The following is a 16,188-nucleotide window of genomic DNA, read 5'->3' as shown; positions in this document are numbered from 1 at the left end:
ATGGATCCATTGCCTTGCCTTGTTTAAAGGCTAGATGAGACCTAACAAACCGAAGCTCAATCCAGATTGAAACAGTGGGGCACTGTTAGTGGGTGGGTCCCTAGGCCAGATGGATGGGAGATTGCCTGCTCTTGATGGGGTTACACTCCCTCTCAAGGAACAGGTATGTAACTTGCGGGTACTTCTGGATCCACAGTTGTCACTTGAAGCTCAGGTGGCCTCAGTGGCACAGTGTGCCTTCCATCAGCTTTGGTTGATAGCCCTGCTGCGCCCCTATCTGGACAGAGATAACTTCTGTCATCTATGTTCTGGTAACCTCTAGGTTTGATTACTGCATTGTGTTATGCATGGGGCTGCCTCTGAAGATGGTTTGGAAACTTTAGCTGGTGCAGAGGCCAGGTTGCTCACTGGGGCAAGAGAGTTTGGGCATATAACAACATTCCTGCCCCAACAGCACTGCAGGAAGTCTAGAGGGTGGCAAGAGGGTGCATGTAGCTCATGCCATGTGATAGTAACGTGTAGGGCCTACCCAAGACATTTTGGTACCTGAGGCGGACCCCAAAATGACCCCACCCCTTCCTCCTCTCTTTCAGGGAAGAAGGGGCCAAAGAAGATCTGCTTCAGGACCCACTTGGTGGGGGGGGGGGGAAGAGAAAGATCAATATCGAGATCTGCTGCCCCAGTGGACCCTGCTACCCGAGGCAATTGCCCCATCTTGCCTCATGGGTGGGCTAGCCCTGGAAATGTGTACAGTAATGTGATGTGGCTTCATTTCTAAATAAGCAAGATGGAGTCAATCTTGTCTGAAAATCATACTTGGGCCCTCTTACATGGAAGCTCTTTCTCTGTCCATAGATGTGCAGCAAATAATTGATGGTGATTTTTTTTCTTAGAGAGGAGACAGTGGCACACTGCACATCTGTAATGGCACACTTTCCTAAATAAATGACGTACACATCTTACTGTGATGAAAACAGCAAGGTTAAAAATTGCAGCCTTACCAAGTCAAAACGTTTACCAACCACCGCTATCTGTATTGTATGATTTTCTTGGATGAAAATTCCACATAATCATTATTTTGTAACTACCTGTTTTAATGAGTTTCTCGGAAGGACAATCAAGAAAAAAAACGAATCATTCCCCTTCCCCAGCCCACATATTTCCAGGCCAAAATTCTCCACAGTCATCCTTATGAAGAATCTGTGCCTGTGAATTGCATTTAAAAACACAGCTGGATGCTCTTTTGCTTGGTCAACCAATGAGTTAAGGACTGGACAGTCTTGGACTGCTCAGTACAGCTGGCTCCAAAACAATGGAACTGAGGGGGAGGGCTGGTGAATGGCATCTGGAACTCATCAAGGCTCCATCTCAAAGGGGCTTTTATAAGGGAAATTGGTGCCTGCTCAGCTTCCAGTGTGGCCACTTGCAAATGAATGTTGGCCTAGTTGCCTTGTCCTGGCTTTAAATTGGGCACTGCTCAGCCACACCATAATTCACTAGGATTGTGGATGTTTGCTGAACAAAATTTCAGTAGAAAGGCATCGGGATTAGCCTTTGAAAACAAAATAACACACCAAGAAAATTATCCTGGGGATCTTAAGTAGAACGAGTTTTCTGGGTGCTGCAAATAAGCGCTGCTGTTTGTTCCAAGAGTTGCCTGCAAACTATAATGCAGGAAGAGAGGGTGTTCGCGTTCTCCCCCTTTCACTCTGCTCTTGTCTTTGACCGGCAAAGCCTCTGCAGAGAGGCCCTGGAGATGCCAGAGAGTGAAACTAGAATCTTCTGTATGCAAAGCATATGATCTTGCCACTAAGTGCCCTGCCCACAAAGTTGGAACTACCGTAGGGAGGGGGGGGAATTGATTCTGTCCACATTTACAGGTGACCTACCTAATTTTCACTTTCTGATCTGAAACACTGCGCGAACCAAAACATAGCCATCCTTTGAACTTCTCCAGCCAAGGAACACATGTATTCACGGACAGAATATACTAAAATGCTTCATATTTGGGGAAGCCACTTTGCAAAATTGTGCATATTAAGCAAGAAGGCATAGAAAATGTGTTTGTTGGGAGAAATTTGCACTAAAATGCTGCTGAATTTTCAGGGGGACTTAAAAAAAATGCTTTTGAAACAGAGTTAAGGTGAGAGATAGGAGAAATGGAGAGGAACTGAAACTGAATGATTTGCTTGAAATGAAGGATCATGCTAAGCACCAGCGTGTAGTTTGTGCATCTCAGTGATGCCTTCAAAAAGGTGAGGTGCGACAGATGCCTGACTCAGCAAAACCCCAGTGCCTATGATCAGGAGAAAAGTCTGCACCAGCTTAATAAAATTTGCCCTGTCTCCCCAAAGGTTAAATCTGCAACTAATAGGCATAATTTGGGAGGAGCAGAGAGCCAGCAGCAACTTTGCTTCTGTTAGCAGCACCACAGACCTGCTTCTTTGCTTAGAACTGCAGAATTAGGAAGTCATGGGAGGAGTATCTTCGCTGGTCATTTCCTTCAGCACACTTGGCCAATATAGTTGATGCAGCATGGAAATATGTGGTTCCAGAAAGTCTTGGGAGAGAAGAGGGGGGAGCAAACCAGATTTCCATATTCCGCCTGTCAAATTGAGATTTTTCAGGAAACAGCGAATACGTGAAACAGGTATAAAGCTCTCCATCATAAATAAGAAAAACAAGTGCAATTGCACACTTCTGGAGAGATTTTACTTTCTTGGGCTCCATGATAACTGCAGATGGAGACAGCAGTCACGAAATTAAAAGACGCCTGCTTCTTTGGCCACCTCATGAGAAGAGAAGACTATCTGGAAAAGACCCTGATGTTGGGAAAGATGGAGGGCACAAGGAGAGGGGGACGACAGAGGACGAGATGATTGGACAGTGTTCTCAAAGCTACGAACATGAGTCTGACCAAACTGCGGGAGGCAGTGGAAGACAGGAGTGCCTGGCGTGCTCTGGTCCACGGGGTCACGAAGAGTTGGACACGACTAAACAACAAGGAGAGATACTGTTGCAGCTGTCTTAGAGATGCCCAAAAATTCTGCATCACAAGTGTCAGAGTATTTCCTAATATGCTTATGAAGTAGGGAAATGCTACCCTTCCAGTTATGTAGGCACCAAATGCTTTATTGCAAGTTGTACAGGAAAATAAGACTTTTGCCAGATTGTGCCTGCACTTAACATCCTGACCAGAGGACCAGATGGTATCTCTGTCAGCATGACACTTGTACCTGTGCATTTTAAAATATGTGCTGCTTATAGCCTGTTTGATTTTAATATGTTTCCTGTATAACTGGCTGGGCAGGAGACTGCTTGAGGACCATGTGTAAATTATTTCGAAGTCCTTTGAGGAATGCAGGGTGAAAATCAATAAATCAGTCAGTCAGCTGAACCCATGTACTGTAATTGAGTCATTCACACTGCAATGGATGCCTAGGCATGGTGAAAACTAGGCTAGCATTAATGTATGGCAACATGGCAGCCCAAAGTAGCTTCACCAGCCCAAATAGCTTCATCTCTTAATTAGTTATCCTTCAAATGAAGGTTTTGCATTTTACATGTTGGCGATCCCAGGCATGAGATTTCTCATGCACAACCCACTTATATGAGGCTCATAGGATACTTAACCTTCTTTGTACAGGCATCAGGCTGTGTATGGGTTTGTGTGCTGGAAAAGACATCCATCTTGAGAAATGCTAAAGTGCCTAGTCCCTTTGTATGTGTTCAATTTGCTTCTTGAACGATGTGGGTCATTTACTTTCTTCCAAATATCCTTATGTAATTCCAGCTCGGCTGATCCCAGCCAGTATTCATTGGTTTGGCAGATATTCGAGTCTAATGTAGGTTAAACTTTGACAACTGGGAAACCCTGGCCTGCGAGCGCTCCAGTTGGAGAACAGCCTTTACCGAAGGTGTCATGGGCTTTGAAGAAACTCGATCTCAGGATGCAAGGGAGAAACGTGCTAAGGGGAAGGCACGCTTGGCAAATCCACACCGTCTGGAAACCAATGTCTCCACTGTGGAAGGATGTGTGGATCCAGAATTGGCCTCCACAGTCACTTACGGACCCATTGTTAAAATCGTGTTTATGGAAGACAATCTTACTCAGCTACGAGTGATCGCCAAAGAGAAACTTTGTTCTAAGGTAATTTATGCACAATGCTGAGTTCTGAAGTCTCAGCACAGCTCATTACACATAAATTACCTTAGAACAAAGTGCAGATACATCACACATGCATCTTAAAGCACTTTAATTATCACTTACAGTACCAATCTTCCAGCACTTTGGCTAATGTGCATACTAACACTATGCTTTCCCCACTTTAAATATCACCCCCCACACAACTGTAAGCAGTGCAGGACTGGGGTGCTAGCCTAAGACTCGACTAGACTCTGATGGGAATACCACAAACCCTCCTCTCGTCTCCCCCTTCACCCACTGCTGTTTTGCAATGAACCTTACAAGGTCGGGGGAAAAGACGTATCAGCTTCACTAATGCTGTGATGGTTTGTTATTGTATTAAAGTATTATGGTAGGCAATGACAATGCATTGTTCCCAGACTTGTCCGCCCTCCCTCCCTCCCTCAACAATGGCAGCAGAGGAAATGGGTGGTGGGCAAATAAGGTTTTCTGTGGCTTTCTCTCCATCAGCTCTACAAAGAAGGGGATTTGCTGTTACATAGACCACTCATGAGTGAGAAACCTATTTTTAGGGGCTGGCCTAAAATCAAGCTGGACATGATTAGACCAGGGAAATATTATACCAGCATCAGATCTAACAAGCAGGAAGCTTGATTTCGGGTTTAGCCTTAATAGAGACGAATAGACGGGGGGCAACCTGGGAAAATTCCAACCAATTCAGGCCCAGTTAACATTTTCAGATCAGGTTCTAGGTCAGCCAGTGCCCTCCAGATGCTCTTGGCTATAACTTCCATCATCCTTGGCCATATTGACCTGGGGCTGATGGGAAATACTTGAAACAAAGACATCTCAAGTGAAAGCTCCAATTCAGAGCCACTACTCTCCTCAGACTCTGGCAAGGGATTCCATTTGTGGCGTGATCTCCTCAGGGAGGCTCGTGTGGCACCTTCCCTACATATCTTTAGGTGCCAGGCAAATACATTCCTCTTCTCCCAGGTCTTTGGCTAATTAAACAACCCTAGGCCCTTTAAACTGAGGGAGGGGGTTACTGTTTTTCTTTGTTACTATGTTATGTATTTTTGCATTTTTATCTTGTAAACTGCCCTGTGATTCTCAGGAGGACGAAGGGCAGTATAGAACTTCCAATAAACAAATAAATTAAATAAGCAGAAAATTTCAAAGTGCTGCCACTGATGCTCCACAGCGGCAACTGTTCCCTCCAACCTACCATGTGAAGAGGACTTCTTTAACCAAAAGCATCTATGTATTTTTTTCATTTTAAAAAATATTAATTTGTCTGGCTAGGTGGCCAGTAATGAAGCAGCTGTTAATAAAAAAAGCAGAAAACCTCACCCAGCAGATCGAAAACTACAAAGGATCAGCTGAGAGCTGAACGGATTTATAAAAAGCCCAAATCAGTACTGGAATAACCAAGTGTGGGAACTGCCGATAAACCCATTGTCATTTGCATAGCATGGAACTTAATGACCATTCAGAATGAGGTTGTAATAGTCTAATGCAACCTCAGACCATAGTGACATCAGCAGCAGCCAGGTCATCCCCCTTCATTGGGAAAGCTGAACTGCATTTAAAACTGAGCAATCATGAGCACATTGCACATTTCTACAGCAGCCCTTCAGGCCTCAGCAAAGCTAGTTATTGCTGGGTTGGGCCAGCAAACTCACCTGAATCACACCTGCTTACCTAACCATGAGCTCAGCAGCACTGACTCAGCAGTGGAGCATTTCAAACTGGGGATTAGGTGTTCTCAACTGCACATCTTTTCATATTTTGGCAACTAGCAGAGCTGAATCTGCTTCAACTTGAATTTTGATCCATGCACACAAATATTTTGCTCAATCTAGTATGTATTTGTTTTCACTCTTTTTGTAATGAGGTTAGTTAGTTTGTGGCTATGCATCTTCGAGAAATGTGTGTGTGGGGGGGGGGGGTTATGTAGTTGTTATTGTTGTTGTTGTTTAGTCGTTTAGTCGTTTAGTCGTGTCCGACTCTTTGTGACCCCATGGACCAGAGCATGCCAGGCACTCCTGTCTTCCACTGCCTCCTGCAGCTTGGTCAAACTCATGTTCGTAGCTTTGAGAACACTGTCCAACCATCTCGTCCTCTGTCGTCCCCTTCTCCTAGTGCCCTCCATCTTTCCCAACACCAGGGTCTTTTCCAGGGAGTCTTCTCTTCTCGTGACGTGGCCAAAGTATTGGAGCCTCAGCTTCAGGATCTGTCCTTCCAGTGAGCGCTCAGGGCTGATTTCCTTCAGAATGGATAGGTTTGATCTTCTTGCAGTCCATGGGACTCTCAAGAGTCTCCTCCAGCACCATAATTCAAAAGCATCAATTCTTCGGCGATCAACCTTCTTTATAGTCCAGCTCTCACTTCCATACAGCACTACTGGGAAAACCATAGCTTTAACTATACGGACCTTTGTCGGCAAGGTGATGTCTCTGCTTTTTAAGATGCTGTCTAGGTTTGTCATCACTTTTCTCCCAAGAAGCAGGCGTCTTTTAATTTTGTGACTGCTGTCACCATCTGCAGTGATCAAGGAGCCCAAGAAAGTAAAATCTCTCACTGCCTCCATTTCTTCCCCTTCTATTTGCCAGGTGGTGATGGGACCAGTGGCCATGATCTTGGTTTTTTTTGATGTTGAGCTTCAGACCATATTTTGCGCTCTCCTCTTTCACCCTCATTAAAAGGTTCTTTAATTCTTCTTCACTTTCTGCATCAATGTTGTGTCATCTGCATATCTGAGGTTGTTGATATTTCTTCCGGCAATCTTAATTCCGGCTAGGGATTCATCTAGTCCAGCCTTTCGCATGATGAATTCTGCATATAAGTTAAATAAGCAGGGAGACAATATACAACCTTGTTGTACTCCTTTCCCAATTTTGAACCAATCAGTTGTTCCATATCCAGTTCTAACTGTAGCTTCTTGTCCCACAGAGAGATTTCTCAGGAGACAGATGAGGTGATCAGGCATTCCCATTTCTTTAAGAACTTGCCATAGTTTGCTGTGGTCGACACAGTCAAAGGCTTTTGCATAGTCAATGAAGCAGAAAGTAGACATTTTTCTGGAACTCTCTAGCTTTCTCCATAATCCAGCGCATGTTTGCTATTTGGTCTCTGGTTCCTCTGCCCCTTCAAAATCCAGCTTGCACTTCTGGGAGTTCTCGGTCCACATACTGCCTAAGCCTGCCTTGTAGAATTTTAAGCATAACCTTGCTAGCGTGTGAAATGAGCGCAATTGTGCGGTAGTTGGAGCATTCTTTGGCACTGCCCTTCTTTGGGATTGGGATGTAGACTGATCTTCTCCAATCCTCTGGCCACTGCTGAGTTATCCAAACTTGCTGGCATATTGAGTTTATTTAAAATTTTAAATAGTTCAGCTGGAGGGTAGCAATTGTATTAAAAAAACACATAACAAAGCTGTCAGTTCTGATTTCCGTGTAGGGTGTTTTATCTTTTTCTTGGCAGCCTGCTGGGCACTGGGAAGTGAGGAAGAGGGGTCAGAAAAAGAGAGAGAGAAAAGGAGGATACCAAGAGTTGTGTGTATGCTATTGGGTTGTCAGATCCGCTAGATCTATCCAATTATCGCCCTGTTTCAAATCTTCCATACTTGGGTAAGATAATTGAAAGAGCGGTTGCCGAACAGCTCGGTAGGTTTCTGGATGAAACATTGGCTTTAGATCCATTCCAGTCCGGCTTTCGTCCCGGCCACGGGACCGAGACAGCACTGGTCGCCCTAACAGATGACCTCCGTAAACAGCTGGATCAAGGCGGGTCGGGGCTGCTGATTCTTCTAGATCTGTCAGCCGCCTTTGACATGGTCGATTATGAGCTTTTAGACCACCGCCTTGCCGACGTGGGGATTCAGGGTACAGTCCAACAATGGCTGCGTTCCTTTATCTCAGGTCGGGGACAGAGGGTGGCGCTAGGGAGGGGGTTGTCACCGCGGCACTCCTTGGTGTGTGGAGTCCCGCAAGGTGCAATCCTTTCCCCAATGCTTTTTAATATCTTCATGCGCCCCCTTGCCCAGATTGTCCGGAGTTTTGGGCTGGGTTGTCATCAATATGATGATGACACCCAGATTTATCTGTTGATGGATGACCGTCCTGCCTCGGCCACGGACACATTGACCAAGTGCCTGGAAGCTGTTGCTGGATGGCTACGTGGGAGTCGGCTGAAGCTAAATCCTTCGAAGACAGAGGTCCTCTGGCTGGGTCGGGATGACATGGGGCGGGGGGGCCAACTTCCATCTTTCGCTGGGGCCCAATTAGTGTCAGCCCCTTCTGTCAAGAGCTTGGGGGTAACCTTGGATGCCTCCCTTTCCATGGAGGCACAGGTTGCAACCACAGCCAAGGTGGCATTTTTCCATCTCCGCCGCATTAAGCAGTTGGTCCCCTATCTCTCTCAACCTGATCTAGCCACAGTGATCCATGCAACGGTCACCTCTAGGCTTGATTATTGTAATTCGCTCTACGCGGGGCTGCCCTTGAAACTGACCCAGAAACTCCAGCGGGTGCAGAATGCCACGGCGAGGCTCCTTACGGGGTCCCGGCTGCGGGATCATATTCATCCAGTGCTTTACCAACTGCACTGGCTCCCGGTGGAGTACAGGATCAGGTTCAAGGTGCTGGTTTTGACCTTTAAAGCCTTATGCGGCTTAGGACCCTCGTACCTACGGGACCGCCTCTCCCGGTATGACCCACAGAGGACATTACGGTCCACAAATAATAACATATTGGAGATCCCGAGTCACAAGGTGGCTAGGCTGGCCTCGACCAGGACCAGGGCCTTCTCAGTACTGGCTCCGACCTGGTGGAACGCTCTGTCCCAGGAGACTAGGGCCCTGCGGGATTTGTCATCTTTTCGTAGGGCCTGCAAGACAGAGCTGTTTCGTTTGGCCTTCGGACTGACGCAGTCTGACCCCACGGTTACCCTCCCCTAAGGTTTTATTTATAATGGTTTTATCTTATTCGTAGATTTTAAATTTTAAAATTGAATTTTAACATTGTATTATTCTGTTGTTTTAACTGAATTGTTTCTTTTATATTTGTGTTGATATTATTTGTTGTTAGCCGCCCTGAGCCCGGTCTTCACTGGGAAGGGCGGGGTATAAATAAAAATTATTATTATTATTATTATTATTATTATTATTATTATTATTAAGTTCCTGCTTTTTGGCCTGATTGGGCTCCTGTAGTTCTCTTCCAGTTTTAGCAGCTGGGTGGAGCAGTTCTCTCAGTCTCCTTACCTTGCAATAAAGTAAGGTTGCATGGAGCCATGGCTGCAAAATCCACCCTCATTTGGGTTTTCCCTTGTCCCCCTCCCCACTTCTTTGTATGACATTTTGCGTGATGAAGAGTTCTGGAGAACTAAAAAATCTAGCTGGTTTTGTGACATCTTGGTTGGTTCCAGTAAATAAATGCTTTTGCCCAACTGTGGCTTTCTGCTTGCTCTTATGGTATGGACTGACAAGACTACCTTTGCTTTCTGCCAGGATAGGACTCACATTTCTCGGCAGCATACCTGCCAAGTCCGGGACGTAAAGATCCGGGATTGGCAGCACGCGCATGCAACTTCCGGTGGCGCTTCGCCCTTCTATGGGCACCAGAAAATGGCGGCGCCGGAAGTCGCTTCCGCACATGACCGGAAACACGTAAAAGCGACTTCCGGCGCCGGCACCGCCATTTTCTGATGCCCATAGAAGGGCAAAGCGCCACCGGAAGTCGCGTCACGCAACTTCCGGTCATGCGCGGAAGCGACTTCCTGCGCCGGCACCGCCATTTTCTGGTGCCCATAGAAGGGCAAAGCGGCACCAGAAAAATGGCCGCCAGGCAGAAGCCGATTTAAGGGACAATACCGGGATTTTTCACTAAACGGGAGACCGCCTGGAAACGGTAAGAAAAAAGGGGTTTTCCCGGTGGAAACGGGATACTTGGCAGCTATGCTCGGCAGCAACTATGAAAAGCTGTTTTCGGTGAGAGGAAGACATTTGGGAGACCTCTTGGGCATACTATTGACAAGTCATTTAAAATTGCAACCCTCAAAAAACGTATTTGGTTGTTGGAGTTGCTACTCTCATGTAACAATGATATACTAGGAATCCCTGGCAAAAAGCACTAGGGCGGGATATGCATTTTGTTTGGGAGCAGTTATGTGAGGATTCACCTCTCATTGTGAATATACGTTATGTAATGGTGTTCTTGGAGAGTTACATGGGGAAATCAAGCAGATGGCCTTAGGCAAGGCACTGTTCTCTCTGCTCCATCTGAAACAAGGGGCTCATAGTACTGACCTACTTAGAGGGTCGTTGCAAGGATTACTGAGTGTAATCCTCATGTGTAAAGCCTGGCGCTCAAAAAAAGGACCATACAAAGGATTAGAATTATTAAAAACATTGTATGCTACAGCTGTATCATAGGTGTCTTACTGTGAAGACTCTTGAGAATCGAAACGTGTAAATTACAGCCAATACTAAAACCTCAATGGATTTTAAGATAAGATAAGATAGATAAGATATCTTTATTGTCATTGTCCCCTTGCGGGAACAACGAAATTACTCGGTTGCTACATCCACTCCGATAAAGCATTCCACATAATCCAAAATTATAAAAACCTAATTAAAAACAGTAAATATAATACAAAATAACAAGTAAAATAAGATGACTTCAAAGTCCAGGCTTTCCATTTAAGGCCAAAATCGCTCTAGAGAAGAAACTGTTCCTGAGACGGCTCGTTCTTGCCTGCATAGTTCTATATCTCCGTCCCGATGGCAGGAGCTGAAAGAAATGGTGACCAGGGTGCGTTGGATCTCTTGATATATCTAGTGCTTTTTTATGGCACCTGGTGGTGTAAATTTGTTCTAAGGTGGTGAGTGAGCAGCCAATAATGCTCTCTGCTGTTTTAATAATTCTACACAGCCCTGCTCTGTCCTGGGAAGTACAGCTTCCGTACCACACACATAAACCGTACGTGAGCACGCTCTGTATGGCACAGTGATAGAAGGCAAGCAGCAGCTTTTGTGGAAGATGGTTTTTCCTTAAAATTCTCAAAAAATAGTCTCTGCTGCGCCTTCTTCACAAGCCCCCTTGTATTAACACTCCAGGACAGATCCTCCTGTAACTCAATGCCTAGAAATCTAAACGTTGTTACCCTCTCCACACAAATTCCGTCAATCAAAAGTGGCTGGACCTCGTTCTTCTGTCTCCTAAAGTCCACCACCAGCTCCTTTGTTTTCTTTGTGTTTATGAGCAAGTTGTTGACTCTGCACCACTCTGTCAGTCGCTCCACCTCATCTCTATACTCAGTTTCGCCCTCCTTATCAGAGATGAGCCCGATCACGGTTGTGTCATCTGCAAATTTGATGACCCTATTTCTAGGGTGGGCAGCGACACAATCATACGTATAAAGGAGCGGACTAAGCACGCATCCTTGTGGTGTTCCTGTGTTAGTCCTAAGCATGTTAGACATATAAGGGCCCAACCGGACCCTCTGGGAGCGATCTGAGAGAAAGTCCAGTATCCACCCACAGAGTGATAGCGGGAGCCCCAGATTTCCCAATTTAGTTATCAGACGTCGCGGTAGAATGGTATTGAATGCCGAGCTGAAATCTACAAAAAGCAGTCTGGCGTAGCTCCCCCGCTGCTCCAAAAGTGCAAGAACAGCTTGGAGGGCAATCGCCACGGCATCTGTCATGTAAAAACGAAACCACAAAAAAAACTTTTTTTTAATTTGAGTTGAATCTAGACTAAGTTTATTTAATATTTTTTTATAAAATAAACTTTATTATTTATCACAATAATTGCAATTATTACAATTAATAAAAACAAAAATTACAGCCACAACAGTGTTACAGTTGTCTTATGCCCTTCCCTCAGCAACCTCCACCCACCCCCTTTCCCCCTCCCTTCCCTACGACTTCTCAACCTTTTCTGAACTTGTCCCTTTTCCCCCATCTGTGATCTACATACTGTACCTTACTCTAATATTTACAATGATTTCATACCTTTCTTAACATCCATCAGTATCCCTAGTTCACTCCATTCTTTGCAATACTTCAATTTACAATTTCAATATAGAACCTTTAAATATTGGAGATGAGATTTGGTTTCTCTACTTTAACTTGTACATAATCTATAAATGATTTCCAATTATTTTTTGATTCTTCCTTTTTTATTTCTTTAATTTCTTCATATTTTATAGCCAAATTATAATAATTAAATACTTTCTCTTGCCATTCTTCTTTTGTCGGAACGTTTGTGGCCTTCCAATTTTTTGCAATTAACACTCTTGCGGCGGTTACAGCATAGCTTATACAGCATCTATCCCTGGGTTTAACATCCTCTGTTAACATTCCTAAAAGGAATAATTTAGGGCATTTCTTAAATGAGTACTTCAAAATTTTCTTTAATTCTTTATAAATCGTTTCCCAAAACACCTTGATTTTGTTGCAATTCCACCACATATGTATATGTGTTCCAACTTCCTGGTTACATCTCCAGCAGACATTACTCATTCCTGGGTAGATTTTGGCCAATTTGGCTGGTGTTAAGTGCCATCTGTTTTGCATTTTCATTAAATATTCCTTTAAATCATAATTTGGTGTAAATTCTAAATCTCTCTTCCATAGATTTTCCCATTCTTTCATTAAAATGGGTTTTCCTAGGTCCTGACTCCATTTAATCATATAATTTTTAGTCAATTCTTCCTCAGTTTTCCATTTCAATATAATTTGATATAATTTTTTTATATACTTATCTTTATTTACCAATAATATCTCTTCTAATTTGGATATTTCTTTTTCAAAGCCATTTTTTTAATCAATTTGTAATCTTTGATTTACTTGAAAATATTGAAGCCAGGTATTGAGATATCCTTTTACTTCCGAATATTCTTTTAATTGCCAATTTCCCTTTTTTTCTTCTAATAATTCTTTATATGTTGGCCAATTTGCTTCCATATTTTCCCTCTTTACCACTACTATCTCTAGCGGTGAAATCCACCAAGGTGTCTTGGGCTCGAAATATCTTTTGTATTTTTGCCATATTAAATACAAAGATTTCCGAATGATATTAAACATAAAAATATTCCTTTCTTCTATTTTTCCTTCATCAAGTAGTAGTGCCACCCAAATGCCAACCCTTGTCCTTCCAGATCTAATGAATCAGTATCTTTCAATGCAATCCATTCCTTTATCCACCATAACGCCGCCGCGTCGTGATAAATTTCAAGATGAGGCAGCCCGTATCCTCCTCTTTGCCTATGGTCTATCATAACCTTATATTTTACTCTAGGTCTCGTTCCATTCCAAATGAATTAGCAAGGTCTTTTTTCCATTCTTTAAATATTTTTTCTTTGCCCAATATAGGTAGGTTTTGGAACAGGTAGTTCATCCTTGAGATTACACACATTTTCACTAATGATCATAGCTGCCAAGTTATCCCTTTTTTTACAGGGATTTTCCCTTATGCTGAATAGGCTTCCTCGCGAGAAAAGGGAAAACTTGGCAGCTATGCTAACGATATTCTCCCCAGTAATGACAATTTCAATTTATCCCAGACTTCTAATTTTTTCTTTATTTTTTTCCAAATTACCTTATAATTCTCTTGTATTAGATCGATCCCCTTTACTGTGGTTTGGATGCCTAAATATTTTATTTTCTTAACTATTTCCAAGCCTGTTTTTTCCTGAAGTGCTATTTTTTCATCCATATCCAGATTCTTTACTAACATATTAGTTTTCTCATAATTAATTTTCAGGCCTGCTAGGTCTCCGTATTCTTTTATCTTTTCAATTGCACTGGGAATGCCTTCGATAGGGTCTTCTGTTGTTATAATTTTATCATCAGCAAATGCTTTAATTTTGAATTTTTTCCTGCCAATAATAATTCCTTTGATATTTTCTTCTTCTCTAATGTTTTTTAACAATATTTCTAAAGTGATTATGAATGGGATTGGGGATAGGGGCAACCTTGCCTGGTGCCTCTCATGATATTTATTTTATTTGTTAATTTCCCATTTATAGAGATTCTAGCTTCCTGGATTTTATAAATTGCTTTAATTGCATTTTCCATTTCCCCCCTAATTTTAAATTTTCTATTTTTTTTATCATAAAGGGCCACAAGACCCTATCGAAGGCCTTCTCCGCGTCGATAGAGAGGAGGGCTGCCCGCTTATCTCTTCGATTTTCTAAACATTTCAGGATATTTACGATATTCCTTATATTATCTTTCGCATAACTCCCTTTTATAAACCCCGCCTGATCTCTATGAATTATTTCTTCCAATATATTACTTAATTTTTTGGCCAGAATTTTAGCAAAAATTTTATAATCGCTATTTAATAACGAGATTGGCCTAAAATTGCCTGGTATGTCTGAATATACTTGGGATTTAGGTATTAATATTATCTGGGCTTCTGTCCATGATTGAGGTGTGTTTCTTCTTCTCAATATTATATTCATTAGATCTTTGAGAGGGTTTAATAATTATTCTTGTAGTTCTTTATAGAATTCTATTGGTAACCCATCTGGGCCTGGGGCTTTCCCTTTTTACATACTTTTAATTGCATCTGATATTTCTGAGATTGTTATTTCTTTATTTAGCAGGGCTAATTTTTCTATTGATATCCTTGGTAAATGATATTTCATTAAAAAATCATCAATTTGTTGATTGGGAACTTCTTCCTTTTGATATAATTTTGAAAAAACTTTCATAATTTCTTCAGTTTTATAATATCTTCCTTCCGATTTTACTCTATTGATTATTTTTTCATTTTTTCATTTTTTTATTTGCCACATCAACAGTTTACTGGGTTTGTTAGCCCATTCAAAATTCTTGTATTTCCAAAATTGTACCTGTTGTTCAATCTCTTGGTCAATTAATTTTTCAAACTCCATTCTCAATATTTTAACCTCTTGTTCTAATAATTTATTCTAACTTTTATATAATATTTTCTCTTTTTTCTTTATCTCTTGTAAGAGCTTTTTTTGTTCTGTCTTTCCTTATTTTTGCACTTTGTGAGACAAAAAACACTTCTTATAAACAATAATGATGTATGCAGTTCTGTACTTTCTGCTAATTTTAGCTTCTTACATGGGTCCAGTGATCCTATTCAAATTCAATTACCAAGATGTATTTCTCCAGTAAAACTGCCTTGTGCTTTTCTGATTTCCATTTTCCTTCTCAGTAAAGTCAAAGTTGAGTGCAATGAAAGTAGAAATTGTATTTTTGTGACTCACTCCTACTTCAAAACAAAGTTGCATAAAGCTCGTATTCATGGCAGCCCCCGATTCCTTCAAGCTACCACTTTGATTGGCTTCCAGGATTCTGTGTGCAAATATTTTAAGGCTTTGGAAACAAGACAGCTGTAGGTGTAAAAGCAAGGAGGGAAGTGGATTATATGCTTTGAAAATGAAAATGAATGAATGAGTTTCCCATAAAGGTATTATTGTCCAGCCTTGCCAATTTTTCTCACTGTGCATGTGGTTCGGAGTTCTGAATTAATCTCTCTCTAGTTGTCTTTTAAAAAGATGGCTTAAATTATAACATCAAATAATTGATTTAATGACAAGCCAAAAAAGTCATGCCTAGTACCACTTTTGGCGGTTTGCTGTAAATATCAGAACTAGGAAATGTTACAGTCAAAGTGAGGTAGGAGCCGCTTTTCTGGCTTTGTGCATGTTTATATTTTTATTTATAGCACCACATGTTTGCATCCTGTTTTTCCTTCCAGGAGTTCAAGGCCCCACAGCCCTGTGAGCTAGGTTAGGCTAAGTAATACAGCGGTTTAAGAACAGCTTAATTTATGAACTTGGATTAGGAACACTGCAAACCCGGAAGTAGGTGTTTTGGTTTGTGAACTTTGCCTTGGAAGCAGAACATGTTCCGCTTCTGTTGAGGTGTGTTCCATTTGTAAATTGAGTCCCCCACTGCTATGGGAAAGCACGCCTTGGTTTAAGAACTCTTTGGTTTAAGAACGGACTTCCTGAATGGATTAAGTTCGTAAACCAAGGTACCACTGTACATA

The sequence above is a fragment of the Zootoca vivipara genome, chromosome 1 (assembly GCF_963506605.1).
Source record: "Zootoca vivipara chromosome 1, rZooViv1.1, whole genome shotgun sequence".
NCBI classification, from domain to species: Eukaryota; Metazoa; Chordata; class Lepidosauria; order Squamata; family Lacertidae; genus Zootoca; species Zootoca vivipara.
Note: the sequence above shows the minus strand (reverse complement) of the source record.